This window comes from Hylaeus anthracinus, unplaced genomic scaffold, assembly GCF_026225885.1.
Source record: "Hylaeus anthracinus isolate JK02 unplaced genomic scaffold, UHH_iyHylAnth1.0_haploid 0, whole genome shotgun sequence".
NCBI classification, from domain to species: Eukaryota; Metazoa; Arthropoda; class Insecta; order Hymenoptera; family Colletidae; genus Hylaeus; species Hylaeus anthracinus.
This window is the reverse complement of record NW_026533254.1, coordinates 7,280,780-7,298,870: the sequence shown is the minus strand read 5'-3', so window position 1 is coordinate 7,298,870 and position 18,091 is coordinate 7,280,780. Positions and strand designations below refer to the sequence as shown.

General features: G+C 41.0%; 1 protein-coding gene across 4 annotated transcripts in view; it reads right to left on the bottom strand.

The window, feature by feature from the left end:
- The window catches only part of LOC128887652 (teneurin-a), a 766,007-nt gene that overhangs the window by 541,523 nt on the left and 206,393 nt on the right, over positions 1 to 18,091 (bottom strand). For all 4 annotated transcript variants that reach the window (XM_054143776.1, XM_054143796.1, XM_054143805.1 and 1 more), the window contains exon 2: positions 14,351 to 14,386. The gene's annotated coding sequence lies outside the window, so the exon portion shown is untranslated. The remainder of the gene's footprint in view (positions 1 to 14,350; positions 14,387 to 18,091) is intronic.

Genomic DNA, 18,091 nt, shown 5'->3' with positions numbered 1-18,091 from the left:
AAATAATTAAAAAATTAAGTGATAAAATAATCGATATCATACATGGTTCCGAACCATTATCACAGAACATCGATTCATTATTGAATTTTATAGCGAACGTTTAATTCAGGTATAACGCAATTGCAATTTGTGATTTAAACATAATTGAATTTATGCTCTGCCTCGGTTCGACCGAGAAGCTAGAATCTATGTGTATTGGCGGTTCCCTGCTAAATGGATAGAATTGGACGATCAGTTGCTTGGTCTGCGCAATCCAGGTCTGAATCCGCTCCATTATTAATTACAGAGGTATCTAAAGTCCATCATTCGCGCAGTATCCGCTAATAACATTGAAATGCCTCGCCAATACATTACGCACTATTAGAGACAATGCTGAAAAATTCGTTGTGATTATTCTCACGCTGCTCGTTATGAAAATATTTTATTATTTTCTTAAAATATTACCAGATACTTTTGCAAATATCTCGGAAACTAAAACCGACCGCCACATACATACAATATTCTTCACAGTACTCTCACTTACAATTAGATTAATAATTTTACCAATTTCATCGATAAGATTTTCCTTCTTCACAGCGAAAAATGACCAATTGTCGAGATTCAAAGCTGTTCTGCCTTGTGATTATAATAAAAATGATCGCATCAGTCTATAACGCGTTCCCATTTGTAACTCTTTCACGAAACCAACACGCTATCCCCGAACTGATCATTTCGAGGATCTTCCGATCAGTTTCAGATAATCCTCCATAGAATCCGCTCTTCTCTAATAGGTCTACCCTATCTAGTGTTCTCTCAAACCATTCCAGAATTCCCTTCGATTTCCTCAATGCCCCACTCGAGACCAGTCGATTCCCTGCACGTCTTAAAATATTTTCAACGTTTCAACATCATTTTCTAACATTATTAGTAAAAAACATCACGCAAGCCACACGATCTTCCCTCACCAATACCTTCCTCCAATTGTTGTTCGACCATTTTCAGATAATCCGTCATCGAACTCTCCTATCTCCGTAACAGGAACTGCCTGTCTACGGTTCTATCAAATCACTCTAGTAGTCACTTTGATTTCGTCAATGCTCCAGATCAATCGACGTCCTTTATATGTGATGACCATGATCCGATTTGACGAGTATGCCGCTACAATACAACAACGCGTTGGTTCATTGTGCCAAAGTGACAATCAATTTCCTCAAAGGAAATCCAGCTGAATTGGTCATCTGTCCGCTATACAATCCAGACCTGACACTCGTCCTACATCATCGAGGATCTTTTTAATATTACATCGCATCAATCTCTAATATTCACCTTTTTCCAAGCCACTGTTGTCACTTGCCTCGGATCGTGGCACTATCGAGCTGAAAGGGAAGCAGCGAAACGGGGCTAGGTTCCGGCCTCTATCTGTATTCGAACGACGCGCGACGATGACCACCCTCTGATAACGTTTGAACACGTCCGACGCTGGAATTCCCCGTGAAGTTTCACAGTTCCTCGCCCACCCTCCACCCACGCGATGGCTTCTATCTTTTCCTGGATCTTCCTCTGGTTCCCTCCCCTCTGACCGATATCCACGCCGCGCAGTCGTTATTTCAGGGCTGAGGGACTAGGCTGTAGGACAGAGGATGGAAAAAATTCGCCCTTTCCTATGTCCCTTTCGTCGACGCTCCTCGCTGGCCATTAATTCTATTGTCCTTCGGATCACGGAATCTATAGTCGAGCTTTGTTCGCCGAGGGCCTCACGAAAAAGTGGCGACCGAGGAATTCATTCGCGGAGCGGACGGCTCCGCCACGAGATAATAAATCGTTGGGTTCTGCAGCTTCTCTGCCAGGTGGAAAAAACTGGGCAACCCCTGCGGTTTTAGTCAACGAGAGCTTTGGTTGTAGTCTAGGCGTAGTCAATGGTGATGACCATGGTGGAGGCTAAGAAGTAACAGCTTTTGATGCCGAGTTTGGCTCGTGTCTCTTGAAATAGGGCGTGAAATGGACATTTAATGGTGGCAATGAATCGCACAAAGAGGAATGTAAGTTGACGTTAAATTGTTCTGGGAGCCAGAGTCAATAAACATTTGAATAGACTTAATCGTTTGAATTCGATCAGAGTTGACTTTAAAAGTTTAATGCCCGCTCACACAACATGTGATGCTACCGCCAAAAATTATTGGCCGGTACCACACTCTCTGTGTGATGATTGATGAACATACACAAGTGTGGATGTCGCTATTGGCTTCGTATTTCATCGTTACGTTTTTCATTTCAGGTAATTATTGTTTTATTGCCTGTTATTAAACTTAGACTTTTTAAATACACACTATGTCGATCGGGTTCGCTACAGTGGTGTACCACGAAAATTATGGAGCAAATGCCGGAGGCTCTACGTTGGTGTCGTGTGTTGCTTGTTTTCTGTTTAAATAATGATAAGTTAAGTTTTGTGTTTCTATAACAAATTATGCCATGGCGTTGGTGTTGTGTGCAAAGTTACTGCACAAGCGCTAGTATTACTTGTGTTTCGTTCAAGCAACAATAAGTAACGCGGATGTTGAATTATTACATGAATTTACATAACATTTTTCTAATTAATTCTATAAGAATATTGCTGGCCCTTGACGACGTTTGACTGCGTAGACGTGCGGCCATTTAAAGTGTTTAGAGAAGTGATATAAAAGCATGCCTTAAGTTCGTAATACAACAAAACACAAACCAATCCCAATTATTTCTCATTTTAGTCAATTCTATGAATGGTAATACAGTGGTATTACATTTCGAGGTACTTCATCCTCCCAAATGCAGGATATTTCTCTCTTTGTTCGACTGTCATCGTTGTTGCGATTCTATCGCCATTGTGACCCGAGGATATCATCCATTAGAGCGGAATATTGTGCGTCGAATTACGCGTTGAATACTTATCTTCGTCGTCGGCATGCCGCTGCACGAAATGTTCAATGAACCAGCGACTGTGAATATCATGAGCAATATCAAGAAGTCTGCAAATACCGCATTCTACTCTGGTAAATGTAGTCGGCGCGTGGCATGCTGTCGTTGACCCTAATTTCGCGCGCAAACCTGTAGTCTGATGGGTTGTTCTCACTGTACTCGGATAAACAATGCAAATGAGAAACTGATACATTAAACATGAGAATATTTCTTAACCCCTTGCACTCGGATGTCCCCTATAAGGGGACATCGTTTTCTTTCTGAAATTGCAGGAGAAAGCAAACCAAAATATGGTGTATATACAGAGATTTAGAGAAAAATATATCAGCATGCGTTACGTGGAAAGGAGTATGAGATAAAGGGTCTCCTGAAAAAGGTTTCGGTGTTTTATTTTTAAGAATAAAATATGCCTGTCAACGTGGCGTAGTGAACACTTACAATTATGCTTAATTACAGTCACGTGTACTTTATTTAAAATATTTAACACATTGATTAATTGAATATATTTAATATATGTATACTACAATATACAGGGTGTTTTGTTTGCAACGAGATGGCACAGACGTGGAAAGCATTAAAGATAAAGTTCGCTATCAAAGTTGAAAAAAAGGGGCAAATTGAATTTGACGTTCGAGATTATTAATCAATATTCAAGAGAAGTAATGGTCTAGATTATAAAATTTTAAGTATCAACGTGCAATTCTTTAAAGACTGCGTTCATGAAAATTGCATTGCGAGTTGACCCTTTTAATTCCTCCATCGGAGCAGGTTCAGACACAGAGCGCCACGATACTCGTTTAAATAATAAAGGTTCCCAAGGGAGCTACCATTTTCATTCTCCTCAATTAAGCCGATCCACTCGTCGCGGCAGCGAATAGAAAGGGTCCTCTCGCATTAATTCCTAGGATGTCTTCGATGAATCGTCGATCCCTTAAATATTGACATTGCGCTCTAGAGGGAAGGAAGATCGCGGTACGCATTGGATCTACAATGAAACCCCGAAGGGAAGTCGTCTTTCCAGTAATTCTTCCTTCCACCGTCCGCTCCTCCCCTCCTCACTCTGTTTCACTGCTCACTAAACGCACGTCGATTTAATTCCAATTGGCCGTCTTCTAATTAATACGAACGTGCTTTTTCCAATCGAAGGGTGGCCGAAGCGACTGGAAAGTGCGACCTCCGGCAGACACTCTCCTCCGTATGCATTATTAAACGCGCGACCAAAGATAAAATCGCGTCATCGATTGGAACGTTGTCGAGCTGCTTCGCTCCGAGCGTGAAGAAGGAGTTCATGCTCGAAAATGAAGCTGTTGCTGGGCAAAATCGTGTTTTCTGTTATGGGAGGGCTTCGTTATCCACGGTCAATTCTATGAGAATACATGGAACAAACCCAGAATGTTTTATTACAGGTGACCTTCTTTTTAAGATGTGATTATGCTTGAAATTAAATCGTGGAGGGAGTAGTCGTAGCAAGGGGATTTATACAATACACTGCAGTATTTGGGAAAGCTAGGATGATGGGAACGACAAAATGAAACTTGATAAATTCTGGCCATGTACCAGGATATATGAAACAATCCAACATGGAATACCTGGATTTAATGTATTTGCTAACATAGACTGACTACATAGACAGACATAACAATGCTGCAAAAAACGTACACCAACAGTCATGGAAAATAACTGGCATTCTCAATGGAAAAACATTCTACGGCGCGTATAGGCCACAACAAGCATGGGAAAACTGAACACTTCAAATATACCCTGGTCGTAAAATCTTCTCTTAGGAAAACGTAGTTGCAAACAGATATTATCATTTTTGCTAAAAATGGAAATCGATATCGTATTTGTTGAAATAACATAAACCAAAACCAACAGATCACATACAATCTTATTCATAAATATGAACTTGAACTTTTTTGAAATAAACATATAATTTTTGTACGCCTATCTGTTAGAGGACTTCACGACGAATACAATGACCTAGGTTGAAGGTCATTCACAATTACACAGGCTGACTCTAATAGAAAATAAATTCTTCTAAGGCACTCTGCAAATATTTCATTAGTGTTCTTATTTGCGTATTTACTACTACAGCAAGTGTTCAAAAGCTGATGAAAACATTTTCGATCAGACTGCTAATAACGGTAATATCTCTACTGATCGTATCTATTAGGGAAGTGTCCACATACTTCCGTGCGGCAGAGTATGCGAAAAAAATCAACAAATATTTGGGAGCAGCAAACATATCATCCTTTCGCCAATACCGTACCAGTGCGCCAAGCGTCATCGTCATCGAAAATTGTCAAGAAGTCGCTCCAAGTCGAACAACAAAACAACGACTCAGATCCCGACCCAGTAACGGAGCTCGGCATCTGGAAGTGTCATCTCGGTATCTGGTAACAAGTCGTATGGCTTCATCGATCCCCAGCTACCCTCTTCCCTGTCCTCTCGTCGTTTGATCCGCTCGGGGGTTTAGCAATTATCCGGATTTAATCGCGGTCATAATGAACTTTTTCCGTTCCGCCATTCGGCTCTTTGTCCCCGGGCCGCTTGAATATTTATCGAAGTTAAACCGAGACGAATTTAATAAATACGTTATGATTTAATCGGGAGCACCGGCAGGAAGCCAGGTCGAGGGGTTCGAGATTGCGCGCCCCAGGGAAAAGCTGAGTCGAAGGATGAGGCGCGGAACAACCGCAGGATATAAAAAGAACGAAACAAATCCTGGTTAAAAAGCTGATGAAGGATCCAGAGGCGACGGGGGGTAGGTCCACGCGACCGGAGGAAGGATCAGAATTACGGTATCGCTTAAATTCAGCTGTCTTCCGCGTGAAATTAAAAGAACAACTCGTCCCACCTCCGGTGTCTCCCTTCTCTTCTTCCTTCGCGGCCTCTATTCAGCTCCTTCTGTGAAATCGCGCGTTATTTTCATAACGCCGAGCCGACACGCGCACACGGAAAAGCAGCGACGGGAGAGTATTCTCTTCCCGTGGCTTATTTAAAATCAACCATCTCGTAACTCCAGGAGCTGTTTATCTCGAACGTGTTTACATTAAGCAGAGCTTCTCGTTCGCGATAGAAAACCTCTGGCGAAGAAACTACTCCCGCGGCGCGATCTTTCACGATGCGTCTTTAATATCCGTCTTGGTGGTCCAGGACACGGATCCAGAGGATGGATCGAGACTGTCAGTCGAAATTCGCGAAAACATCAAGTTTCACTGGATTTTTATTGTCTTTGAGTTTAATTTATTATTCCTATAATATTGTTCTGAATCCAGCCAAGTGAGCAATTCCACTTTAACCCTTATGGGCACATATAACTTTCAGGTCACGTGCTAATACGCATATAAATCTGTTTCCCTTTTCTAGTACATTTTTCATTCATTCCATTCTTTCACCCGAATCACTAGTTAGCTGTTCCATGCTTTCATCCATACACTCTCTTCTTTCTTCCTTCATCCGATATCTAGTTGCCGCCCCTTCGTTCCCTAATCTGCATCTGACATAGGGTCATATGATTAATTTTTAACACATTCGCGACCGCTGACGTGAATTCACTTCACTTCAAATTCTATTCTTGGTTATGAAAAAATTATGAGAACCTTGTTATTTTACACACTACATATTTAAATCATTATTACTTCAAAACATATTTTATAATTTTTATCTTCGCCGTAACGATACAAAATTAGGATGTCCAGTTTCAAAATTTTATTATTTTCGTCAGTACTCGGTATTACAAACGTAAAATATCTGCCGGTCACGAATGTGTTAATTAAAGAATAATCAAGTAAGGTTTTGTTAAAATCCTACATTTAATAAATTAATGAAACAACTACCTTAAACTAACATTGCATTATTCCAGAAAGGTACTAGAATAGGTTAGTCAGAGAGGACGTTACTCCTTATCGAGAAATGATTCAAATTTCTATGCGAGGACCACAATAGCGCACGATTCTTTATCTCACCATTTCGCGACGCTAGTAAGGAAATCTCGCGGCGTCCTAGCAAGAATCATGGACGTCATTGAAGTCGTCCTACGGTCTTAAAAGTTGAAACGATAATTGTTCACAGCGAAACGGTTTGAGTTCCCTTGGTCGCGAGACAATATCCTTTATCTTGGTACACTTTCCTCGGTTATCAGGAGCAAACGTACGCGGTAACTGCGGCACGGCCAGAGATTTCTACCTAGACCACGGCCAGCTACGCGGAAAACATTTTCACAAAAGAAAACTGGTGGCGCGGATGAACGTCGAACAGCGAATCCTCGGTACCCGAGATAATGTTAATATCCGCCTCGGTTTTGTAATTGCCAATTATTTCAGCTTATTCCACGCTTTGTTCCCTGACGTTATCCTGAAGACGATGGTCGGTATTCCACAAAGAACCTACGAACGTTACCATTGCCTACAATCGCCTACTAAGTCCCAGTCTGACGTCCATTTGCGTGTGATTTCAAAGGAATGGTCAACGAACATGTGGTCGACAGCTTTTCCATTTGAGGAAGGGCTTTACTTCCTTGGTTAAATTCAAGATCAAATTCTGATGTAATGATCTTCTCACTTTAAGAAGAATTCTGTTGTATTTCTGTTTCTTATTGTATTGGTTGTCTTTTCTGAAGCATCCAGCATTTTCTTGTTTCAAAGACTTTTCCAAGAATTAGTAGGATTGCTTTTCAATTCTGTTGGGATGAGATTTCTAGTCGCCGACTCGACTTTCACATGAGGATCAGATTCTCGACCGTTGACCGTCCTCTCTGGGGACAGTGTAGTATTGCCGCGATTTTATAAGCGTCCGCTTCCTCTGGCCTTCTCCGGTACTTCTAGACCAGCCTTAGCGAATTGAATTCGTGCAACGTGGATTGGAGAAAGTGAGTCTGCTCTACAGGTCGATCAGAAACACTAAAGCGGTGTTTACCAACCTTTTTTGTCTTATGCCTTACCTAAGCTTTTCTAAAATGCTTATGTCCCCCTCCTTTCTAGTATAACATAATTTTGAGTATTTTAAAATGGAAATGTTTGCTAAAGAAACTTAAATGATAGGGTCTAGGAAGAAATCACTAGGAAATTATTCAGCAAATACAGTAAGTAAATTTTCAAAACATGAATGGAGAACTGAAATTCAAGTACAAAATAATTTTACTGAAAGAGTTTTCTATATTATTTTATATTTTTTAAAACAACGAGACATTTATAACAATTTAACGGACCCTTACTTCAAATTAACACCAACGAACAATTCTGAGCGTTATTAACGTTAGGTTATTAACGTAACGGAAAGAAGTTAAATATACTCGAGGTTTAATCAGCTCAAATAACGGCTGCGAATCGCTATACGGTTAATTTAAACTCTGGACGAGTCCATCTTCAGACTGTCCCTTTTACCAATAGAATTGTACCCCTTTAGGACGTGGACCCCACGTTGGGAAACACTGCATTAAAGGATAAATCCTACTTTCAAGTGAAAAGTCGCAAACTTGAACATCTTGGAGTTTTTAACCCCTTGCATTCGAGAGGTGATTCCCAGTCACCACTAGGTTTGACGAAGTAAAACGACGAACAAAAATGTTTGTTTAGGGTTAATTTCTTTGGAAGTCGAAGTGTCGATAAAATAATTGTCGGCGAGATAAAGGTGACCTGATTAAGCTTAGCATTCGTGACAACAGAATGTTAAGAAAGCATCTCGAGTTGCTAGTAGATACCAGGAAGAAAAGCCTCGAGTGCGAAGAGTTAATAGTATTCGACACCAGAACTTCCCAATGACCCCGGTGGTAGAGGTCTAAAGACTCTCTAGTGACCTCCCTCTGTCCCTCGTTCACCGCGACACGTCCGGTCCTTCAAGTCTACGGTCTCTCCCAACGATTATTCGGTGAAGCAACCTTCGTCGAATTTTTTTCCTCAGCCTTTTTTAAAACAGCCATCCCTCCGCGTGCGGTCACGAGCAACGCGAGACCCGTCGGAATTTCTGCTCGGTCACGCGATAACCCAACCGTCGCTATTTTTTTGCCATGTTAAAGAATGATCGTCCATTCGTGGCCGACAAAGCGGGTGAAATCCCCTGGACGAGGCGAAGGGGCCAGATTAAACGCGATAACACGCCGTCCCGATATCTTTTTGGCTGAAACCGATGCACCGGGGGTCATTCTCCCTGATCCCGCCTCCGCGCTTCTCGCTATCCATTTTCCCTGGACCAGGCAACGTTTAGTGCATTCCCCGGTCCACGCCAGTCGCAAGCCCGGCTCCACAAATTTTGCAAAACACCGATATAAATCGTTTGATAACGCGTCTGGCTCTGGGCGTCGATATACACCGCGACTGGGATGGTGGGACGCGGAAAAGCGGGTCGAAAAAGTCGAAAAGAGGGTAGGAGAGGGATGGAGCGGGGGAAAAAAGTGACGGAGGGAGGGCTGGAGATAGAGAGGCGAGAGCTGTGGAAATTTGGCGAAACGCCAGGCGCGAGGCGACGCCGTTGGAAGGTGCGCATAAACAACGCCGCATATACCGCTCGATCACGAATGTGTCGGGTTACGCAGCTGATATCGCTAATTGCAAAAACTACCCTGGCCAGCGTCATCCTGGCAGCTTTGTGGAAACTTTTTAACGCATCGACGAAGAGAGCTGGTGTCATCCATTTTCTCGTTTGCTCTCCTTTGACCGGAGATTGCCTAAAATGTTCGAAGACGAATATGTTTGCGGGGATCTTTTGTGTTTTAGATTGATGACTGTTTTGTCGTAGGAAGAAGCGAAAGTGATATCAAAGGTTATTATTTTCGTCAGTACTCGGTATTAGAAACGTAATATATCTCTACCGATCGCGAATGTGTTAACAGACTCTTGCAACCATAAAAGGTTAGATCGTAATAGTCCAGGCAATTTTCAAATACATATTTGGAATTTCACTTTATGGTGCTCCAGCGATTAAAGTACAAAGGGCAGATTTAAAAGCACTCGCGTAATGATGTCGACAGAAATGTGTAATTTGTAGCTCGAATACGATGAGGTTCGTAGACAAAAGCGTAATTGTAATGTAGGTTAATGCATTTGGAGTGATCCAGGATAACAACTCGAAAGTGTCAAATGAAATTTGTTTGCGTGACACTTTAGAGAAAACCACCTTTAGTTTTTGAATATACGGGGTGGGCCAACCTGTATAACGATGGGATAGAGTGGAATTAGCTGAGAACCTGGTTGATAACATAAAATAAACTGCTGGTAAGTCGTGATAATGTGAAACGTCACTGAGTACGGAATGTTTACAGAATGTTCTACGTTAACTGCAACGCGAACTGTTTTACCAGTCAAGTGTTTTACATTATTCAAGCTTGCCAACAGAATACTTTACATTGCCCACTTGGTATCACCCACATCCTCAATATTTCTAGAACTCTTTACTTGGTAATTTTTACTAATTTAATATGCACATGCTCGTTCATATGTAATTATGCACAAACAACTACGGAAAACAAGGTTACAGCGATTGCTTCTGTATCTGCTGACCCGGGAGGTAAAGTGCCTTGGGAGGTTACATTCGCAGAACTTTCTGAAGGGATCGTCGGAATTTCCAAAGTAAAATTTTCCTTTGTGATTAGCTGCTCTACTCCGTACTTGCTCTGCATCGCTCTACATTGTTCCCTTTAGAGTAAGATTCGTGGTGGGAATGCAACTATTGATTTCCTGTATACCTAAGGAAGTTATCCTTTGCTGCATCGTGTTGGGCTAATACGTATTATTTATATAATATTGTAGGAGTCTCTTTAGTAAATTTAAAAAATGAAGTATTTAAAAGCGTTGGGAACTGCTGGTAATGAAATTGAAATATCAGTCTAAGAAAATTGAATTGGTGAAACTCAATGTGACCACAGGCTTAAGGTTTCGTTACCAAAGTCTCGGTGGCTCGAATTTTCCTTTTTCCCCTTCTTGGCGAATTCGCAGTCTCTTGTACGTTTGCGGACCTCTCCCCTCGTCCTGAATACGTTCTTCCTTCCTTCCTTCTGACACAGCCCGCAGCGCCCTGGGCTACGTCGCAGCTTACAGTCCCGCTGTTTGTCTTCGGCTGTGAGCTTTTGTGTTTGCGCAAGCTCTGCTATGGCCGCGACCGCCGCGTATCCAACGGTCCGCAGCTGGGTCCGAGCAGACTCTTCACGCCGGACATCCTGTATTTATTTAATTTTTTACTGGCAGTTTGCGGACCCTGCGCAAGCCAGATGCTTAATTATCGCGCGCCTCGCGCATCGTTGGCTGCCTTTTGAAAATGTTTCCTCAAGGAGAAACTGCGTCAGGATTTCTGCCCCGCAGCGGGGACGTTGTTTTCTTTACGCATACCAGTGGCACGGTTTTACCGCAGTAAATCATATTGTCGGCGTTCCATTCTGCTCCCTGTGCTGTTCCAGCGTTTCAAGAATAAAGAACGGGCGAATATCGATTCGACGGTGGAACCGCGACAACGACGTTCGCGAGATTGGGAGCAAGAATCCGCTTGTTTTGCGGTCAAAGATGGGAATAGTGGTATCGCCTTTGTTGAACTATTCGAATGGAAGGTACATAAACTGAGCGCTGTAGAAAGCTCGAGTCGCGGTACTGTTATCCCTAATCTGTGTTGGTATAGTGCAGAGTAGTCGTATTACCAAGGGAACATATTCAATGGGCACACGTCGATTTTAATCAAATTTATGTGGGAGGTAGCTCACAAAAAATTTTTGACAAGTATTTTTTCTTATCAGCAAACGTTCATATTGAAGGGGTGAAAACACTCCTCAAAGTGGGGATGAAAACCATGTTTTTTAAATAACTTGAAAACTAGAGGAGCTAGAACAACAATTTTTTTTAAATTATACGTTTTGAATGGGTAACTTACTCGTGCCAGAAGAAATTGTTTATTTATTTACTTAAACAATTTATTTTTGAGAAAATGTCTTTTTTTTGTCAATTTATCTTACTAAATGATGTTTCTCATTCGTAAAAATGTATATGAATTTGAAATCTTACACACGTCTCTAGTATTATTTTAGTATGATGTACAAATTTTTATGAAAAGATTACATAAAAATATAAATGTTACGCCAAGTTGACCGTGACGCCGCAATGGAAACATTGGAATTGTTGAAGTCAGTCAACCAGGGCAATATGTTTTCATTGGGGCGTCACAGTCAACAGGCCGTAACATTTATATTTTTAGGTAAATATTTCCATAAAACTTTGTACGTCATACTATAATAATACTAGAGACGTGTATACAATTTCAAATTAAAAGCTTGCATATTTAAAAAAAAAAAATGATAAAGGATAGAAACTTTCAATGCATATCTGTAACTATTTCATATATTATCGCACATTAGGATAGAATAGAATGGTATTAAATATTTATTTTTGGCGTAAGTATGTTTCCCGATATCTTTAAATTCCTGTATTCTCAGCTACTCTTGCAATAAATTTTGTACATAAGTCACATTATTTATTACACAAGTCGTGTTCTGTTCGCCACCTACATTCCGTGACGAAATAACTCCGAGTGCAGACGGTTAAATGACAAGTGTTGTGGTACGTTATTCTACAATTTATAATGCAGTGTTGTCTTGCAGTGCTGCCATAAAATCTGGGCGTTCTTTAGGTTCGATGAACGACACGTTGGAACTTTTGTGGTAGTTCAGTTCCCAGTTGGAAAGATTCCCTGTACTATTTCTACGTCGAAACAGAAGTGTTGCGGAGTAAGGATTTCCTTTCACGATAAAGTGGGCTACTTTTCGGTCGCATCTGTTGAACGACGGATTGTTATGATTATGGGAAAAGCATCGTGCAAGTTGGCACAGCTGACGTTGCGCCTCTGTTTACCGATTATCCAGTGTATGACAGATCCTTACATCTTTGCATGGATTTTCGAAAGGATTATTCTTTTAACAATTTTTTTTTAAAAAAAGATACACGCTACCGTTTGAGGTCAAACGGTAAGTTTAAGTTTATACTTACTCAGTGAAAGCCGTAAAAAGTTTGTTCATACGTATTATCTGATATTATACTTTACGAGCTCACTTTACACGGAAATTTCCTAGAAAAGAAAATTGAGAAACTAAAATTGTAAATCAGATCTTGCGGAATATAAATTTACAACGTACTCTGAAATTGAACAATTTGATAAATTACACTCGCAGAGCGATATAGAATTTTTATGTGTACGTGAAGGCTTCATGTATTATAGGACCCTTGGGTAAAATAAATAAATAATAATAAAAGTAATCTTTGCGGAAGTAAAGGCAATATCAGATTTCACAGGTTAGGATGGGTTGAACAAACTTAAAGGTAAATTGTGGATTATAGAAACATTCACGAATGAAGTCACTTATGAAGTTGCTGTTATTACGATAAATTTTACTTTTATCATCGAGTCCTATCAGTGAGGAGCAATCACGCTTTATCCAATAAAAAATATATGAATATTCGATATTTGAGATGCATTTAAATCACAGAGTCATTCGAATACGCCCATCCCGCTTTCGTTGAGCATTCTCCGTTTAAAGTATTTACTTGCGCACGAAGGGAGATGCGTTTTTCGCAGAAAAGAAGCTGACTGGATCCGTATCGTTCCGCACGGTGGCACAGAGACGTGGATATCCGATGCGAGACGAAACGTTAACGGGATGCATCGCGTTTTTATGAATGAAACGACTTTCCTCTATAGATTCCCGGGATTTTTCACGGCTAGTGTAACCTAAGCGCCTTTGATCGTTCAACGTTGATAGCGGCAATAGCTGCAATAGCGGCGATATCAGCGATATTCGATTTTCTGCTAGAATGGTCGTCAGGTTTCCCGTCGTTTCGAAAAAAAACATGCATCACCCTCCGTCGCCAGGAGGGGGGTTTTGCTCTATGTAAGAGCGAACAGGTGGGTGGATCGCACAATCGATCGGATCGTCATCGAGGCACGTGGTCAAAGCTTGCAGAATATTTCAGCAATAGAATAATAAAAGTCACAAACACATAAAAGTATACTACCGACTTGTTTAAAGACGAAGTCAATTTTTTTATCTCCAAGCAAAGCGCTGCTCTTAATTTGAAAAATGTATAGCGTTGAAAATATTTCTTCGCTAAGGTTCTGTTGTAACGTCGACGGAATCGTGAATTGTTTACAATGTAAAACGAGTACAATTTGTTGTTGCTATTATACTAAAATGAAAGTTCACTCCGATCGCTTCAACGAGCCGACTTAATCGTTGCGCGCTTGTTTGTTTTTATAAGCTCCTCCATAATGTGCGGTTGAACTCGACGGAACTAAGCCGCTTATGGGAACCATTACAGAGATGTTTTCATTGGAATAGTGCAGTAACCTGGGGTCAAAGTAGCGCGACTTTTTTGATGGGTTGTAACTGGAGCATAATTATCATAGTATTAAGAAAACGTTCAGGTTAATGCGCTACGTTTCGTTAACTCACCTATTGTTCTTGGCACCGGAGAGGTCGACGATTGTTCTGAAACAAAAATCGACACGTTAGACTTGGAAACTTGCAGTACAAGTTGTAATAAAATTTACATTTATACGCATAAATTCGAATTTCAGTTATTTACTTTACAGCTGATCGTACGAAATATATCATAGAATATCTCACTTCAAAATAAAATCGCTCTTCTTTTTCGTATATAACGTTCAACGAGATTTAAATGAAATAAATTATTTTCTGAAACATCATTTTCATAATACCAAAACTGATGCAGTTATTCACGCCAGTAATTTGTAGCGGCACAACCTGTACGAAGTCTTTGATAGATCGCAACACTTTGAACAGTTCTTACGGGGCGTGCGAGACTTTGGTCGATTCATCGGTAGATTAGAACAGTTTAAAGCTGACCAGGGATAATTTATTGCGCCTAATCCAGCTCCGCCACTTAACCCGCAACTAGGTTAGTGGACGCGAACTCATCATCCACGGGAAACCATTTACTTTCCAACTACGTGACATAACTCAATTTGCGATACTTCCTCGCTGAAATCCCGCTGCGTTGATAATTAACCGAATTAACGAATCCGCATCGCGCACTGCAGCTGCTCGTTTGACCAATCGTTCGCCGTGAAATGTGCAAATCTATGACTACCCAGGGCTGTCTATGTAACGGCCGACCTTTTGGAAGTAGCTACTAGTAGAATTATCGAGTCCAGTTTTATCGTTGACCTGTACCACTGAATCAGTAGTGTAACGTGTAATAAATGCGCCTCCGTAAGAATTGTGATCTATAGGAAATTAATTTGTGGTCATAAAAACGTATTTTTATTCAAATAAAACATAGCCTGTTAGGGATAGTGTAGCTTTCTATTACTGAAATAATTTTTAAAATCGATTCGGTAGTTCCGGAGATTACCTCTACATTTCAAACTGTCGCGCGGTTCTAATACTCTTTTTTCACGCCTCAGGTTCTCGTCGTTCATGCATTCGTCGAATTCGTTCTCGTATTATACACCCAACCACCACCATTTAACCTCGAATGTCACTAAAATCATACTCTAAAATAGTTAACGGTGTCTAAGCGTAATGGTGAGGATAGCCCCTCGCAGTGTCCTCAGCAGCCAATTATTGTCGCTCCAACATTTCGACGTTAACCCCTCCAACGGTAGATTTGAGAGTTCAGGTACTCATCAGCGCTTCGACCGAGCTAACAATAAACTTTTACAATCAGCCAAATTAATCGACGCCCAAAGGGGTTAACAAACTGCGCGGATATAATTAGCGAACACGTATGTGCATAGGGATCAACAGCTAGCCCGTTACAGGCTAATTGCCGGTCAATTAGTCACACGTAAATATTTCGCGGGAGCCGAATGGCGCGCGGCGATTATCTGTCGTCGAGTCATTAATCGCATCAAACATTCAGCGCAGAGCTAGCGTTCGGTTCCGTGGAACTTACAGTTCGATGAAAACACGGACAGATGAAAGAAACCGATAATTTCTTTTTGCTGGCCCCGCGCTGGCGTTCTGAACGATTATCCATCGAATTTATCGCGCGCATATCTCGTGGGTTGCCGCGAGCGTGTATAATTTATTGTCACTTCGCGTTCCGAAAAATGCCTTTAGTGATTCATTCGCAGACGCATAAAAACGACGCGGCCATACGTTACGCCAGTGTTCCTCAACTTTATTCCTTCGTGAACACCTCTTTTGCACCATCAATTAGCCCTTTCCGGCCGTATGAAATTTAGACATGGGCATCGTACTGCTCGGAATTAATTTCCGAAGAACGAGCTGTCATACATGATATGCAGGATTATGAAGGATAAACAAGATTTATTCTATGTCTTTGGAAAATTTAACATGTAGATATTTCACCCACTGGTTCGTATCTTCTTGTATAACTTATAATTACTAAAGTTCTAATCACACATTTTAGATCACATTCTATTAATCCATTATTACACTAATATCTTAGAATCTATTACTGTTATCTAATGGCTGAAATCTTTTCAGTCTGCGGAATGCAATATAAGATTAGTATGGTTCTTTGATGTGATAGCTAAGAGCAGACATACGACCGCAAAGGTTTAATTTGATAAATACGGAACAAACTTTCGGATTAAAAAAATTCGAATTTCCGTTCAATTCAATAGATTTGACGCGCCGCTTTGCTCGCAAGAGCACGTTAGATTAGAGGTAGAGGTAGAAAGTTCAACAAAGAGCTAAATAGTTGCGGATAGACAAGGGTCTACCGTGAGTCTAGGCAATGTGCTCGAAAGGCAGTCCACCTTCGTCCCAGATTGGAGCTATTCCTCCACTTCGTGGGCGAAGTCCTTGGAACTCGACGAAAGATAGGAGACAGGATACTGTTTTCTCGCTATCTAAACGTAACTGCGGGTAACTGTTCTGGTGAAAGAGGTACGGGGGTTTCACTCGACCATTACCCAGACGTCAAACCAGCGAAACGGTTAGCGTTCCGCGGGAGTGGAAGTTTGAACGAACCTCTCACGGAAATAACACTCGGTGCGCGCACGAATAGAAAGAAAAAAGAAAGTTGAGTGTACCAGTAGTTGAGCATTTAAGAGGACGTTGTCGCAAAAGCTTAGGTATCCTTTTTATTTCTTGTGGAACGAAACTTTCATCGAATAAATTTTAATTTGGGCTTTAGATGGTTAAGGTTTGAACTACGTCAAAGGAAACATTTCAGATAATTCTTCAATTCCTCGAATAGATGCCACTAAGGATCTTCGTTTTTCGATGTCTCTTTTACTACCCGATGTTTATCCAGGCACTTGAATTTTACAACGGGGAGCGAAACGGGTACTGTAGATTATTAGTGACGTGAAACGGTAATCGTTGTTTGAATCGCGGCTCGACTCACGCAAAATACGTAATCATCGTGAAATGCGCTTTAAAGTAAATCGCGATCCCCGCGGGGGAGATACTCGACGTTATCGTTGAACGTGGTACACAAAGTAAGACTTTTCCGCGGGCACTTTAGACGTTTCCGCTACGCCGGGTATAAAGCTATTTATGCACCCCTCCCATTCTAGTGAAAGTAATTTTTTTCTCCCGTAAACATAACGTCAAACCTTCGAGCCTTGAAGAGACGCTCTAGAAATCCGTAATGGGGGCCTTCACAATGAAGTGGCCTTGCCGCGGTATCGTTAAGACCCCGAGTGCAATAAAATTAACAACTGACGTGGAGGACGCTTCGCTAACTTCTCTACGTGAACTTTTCTCTGAATGTATTCATGACGGTAAGATTGCGTTATTTAAGTTACCGCTTTGACTGCTGGAGTTGCGCGTAAGACGGACCTTTTTTAAAACCCGCTCCCGAGACGACGAAAAGGGACATGAGCCAGAAATTCTGTTAACGTTACAGACTGAAGGGAAATTTGTAAGTTTTGCCATGTGGATAAGTTTAAGTGGTTTGCTTTGAAGAGAGACGTTTACTTTTGTAAATAGGTTTGCTATTGGCAATTGTTCGCACGTGTTATAAATGAGTTTTTATGTAGCTGAATATTATGAATGAAGAATGAAAGATAAACGACAGAATTTAATATTAATTATGATTTAAACTAGCAAATGAAATCATATTATACGTCACGGTAAAAGGGCGTAAACGAGCATCTGTTTTATGAATTGAACGTAGCGAATGTATCGCCGTATGGTGTCATTATTTGTCATCTATTATATAAAACAAATTTGATTGTCTGATGCATATGCAAT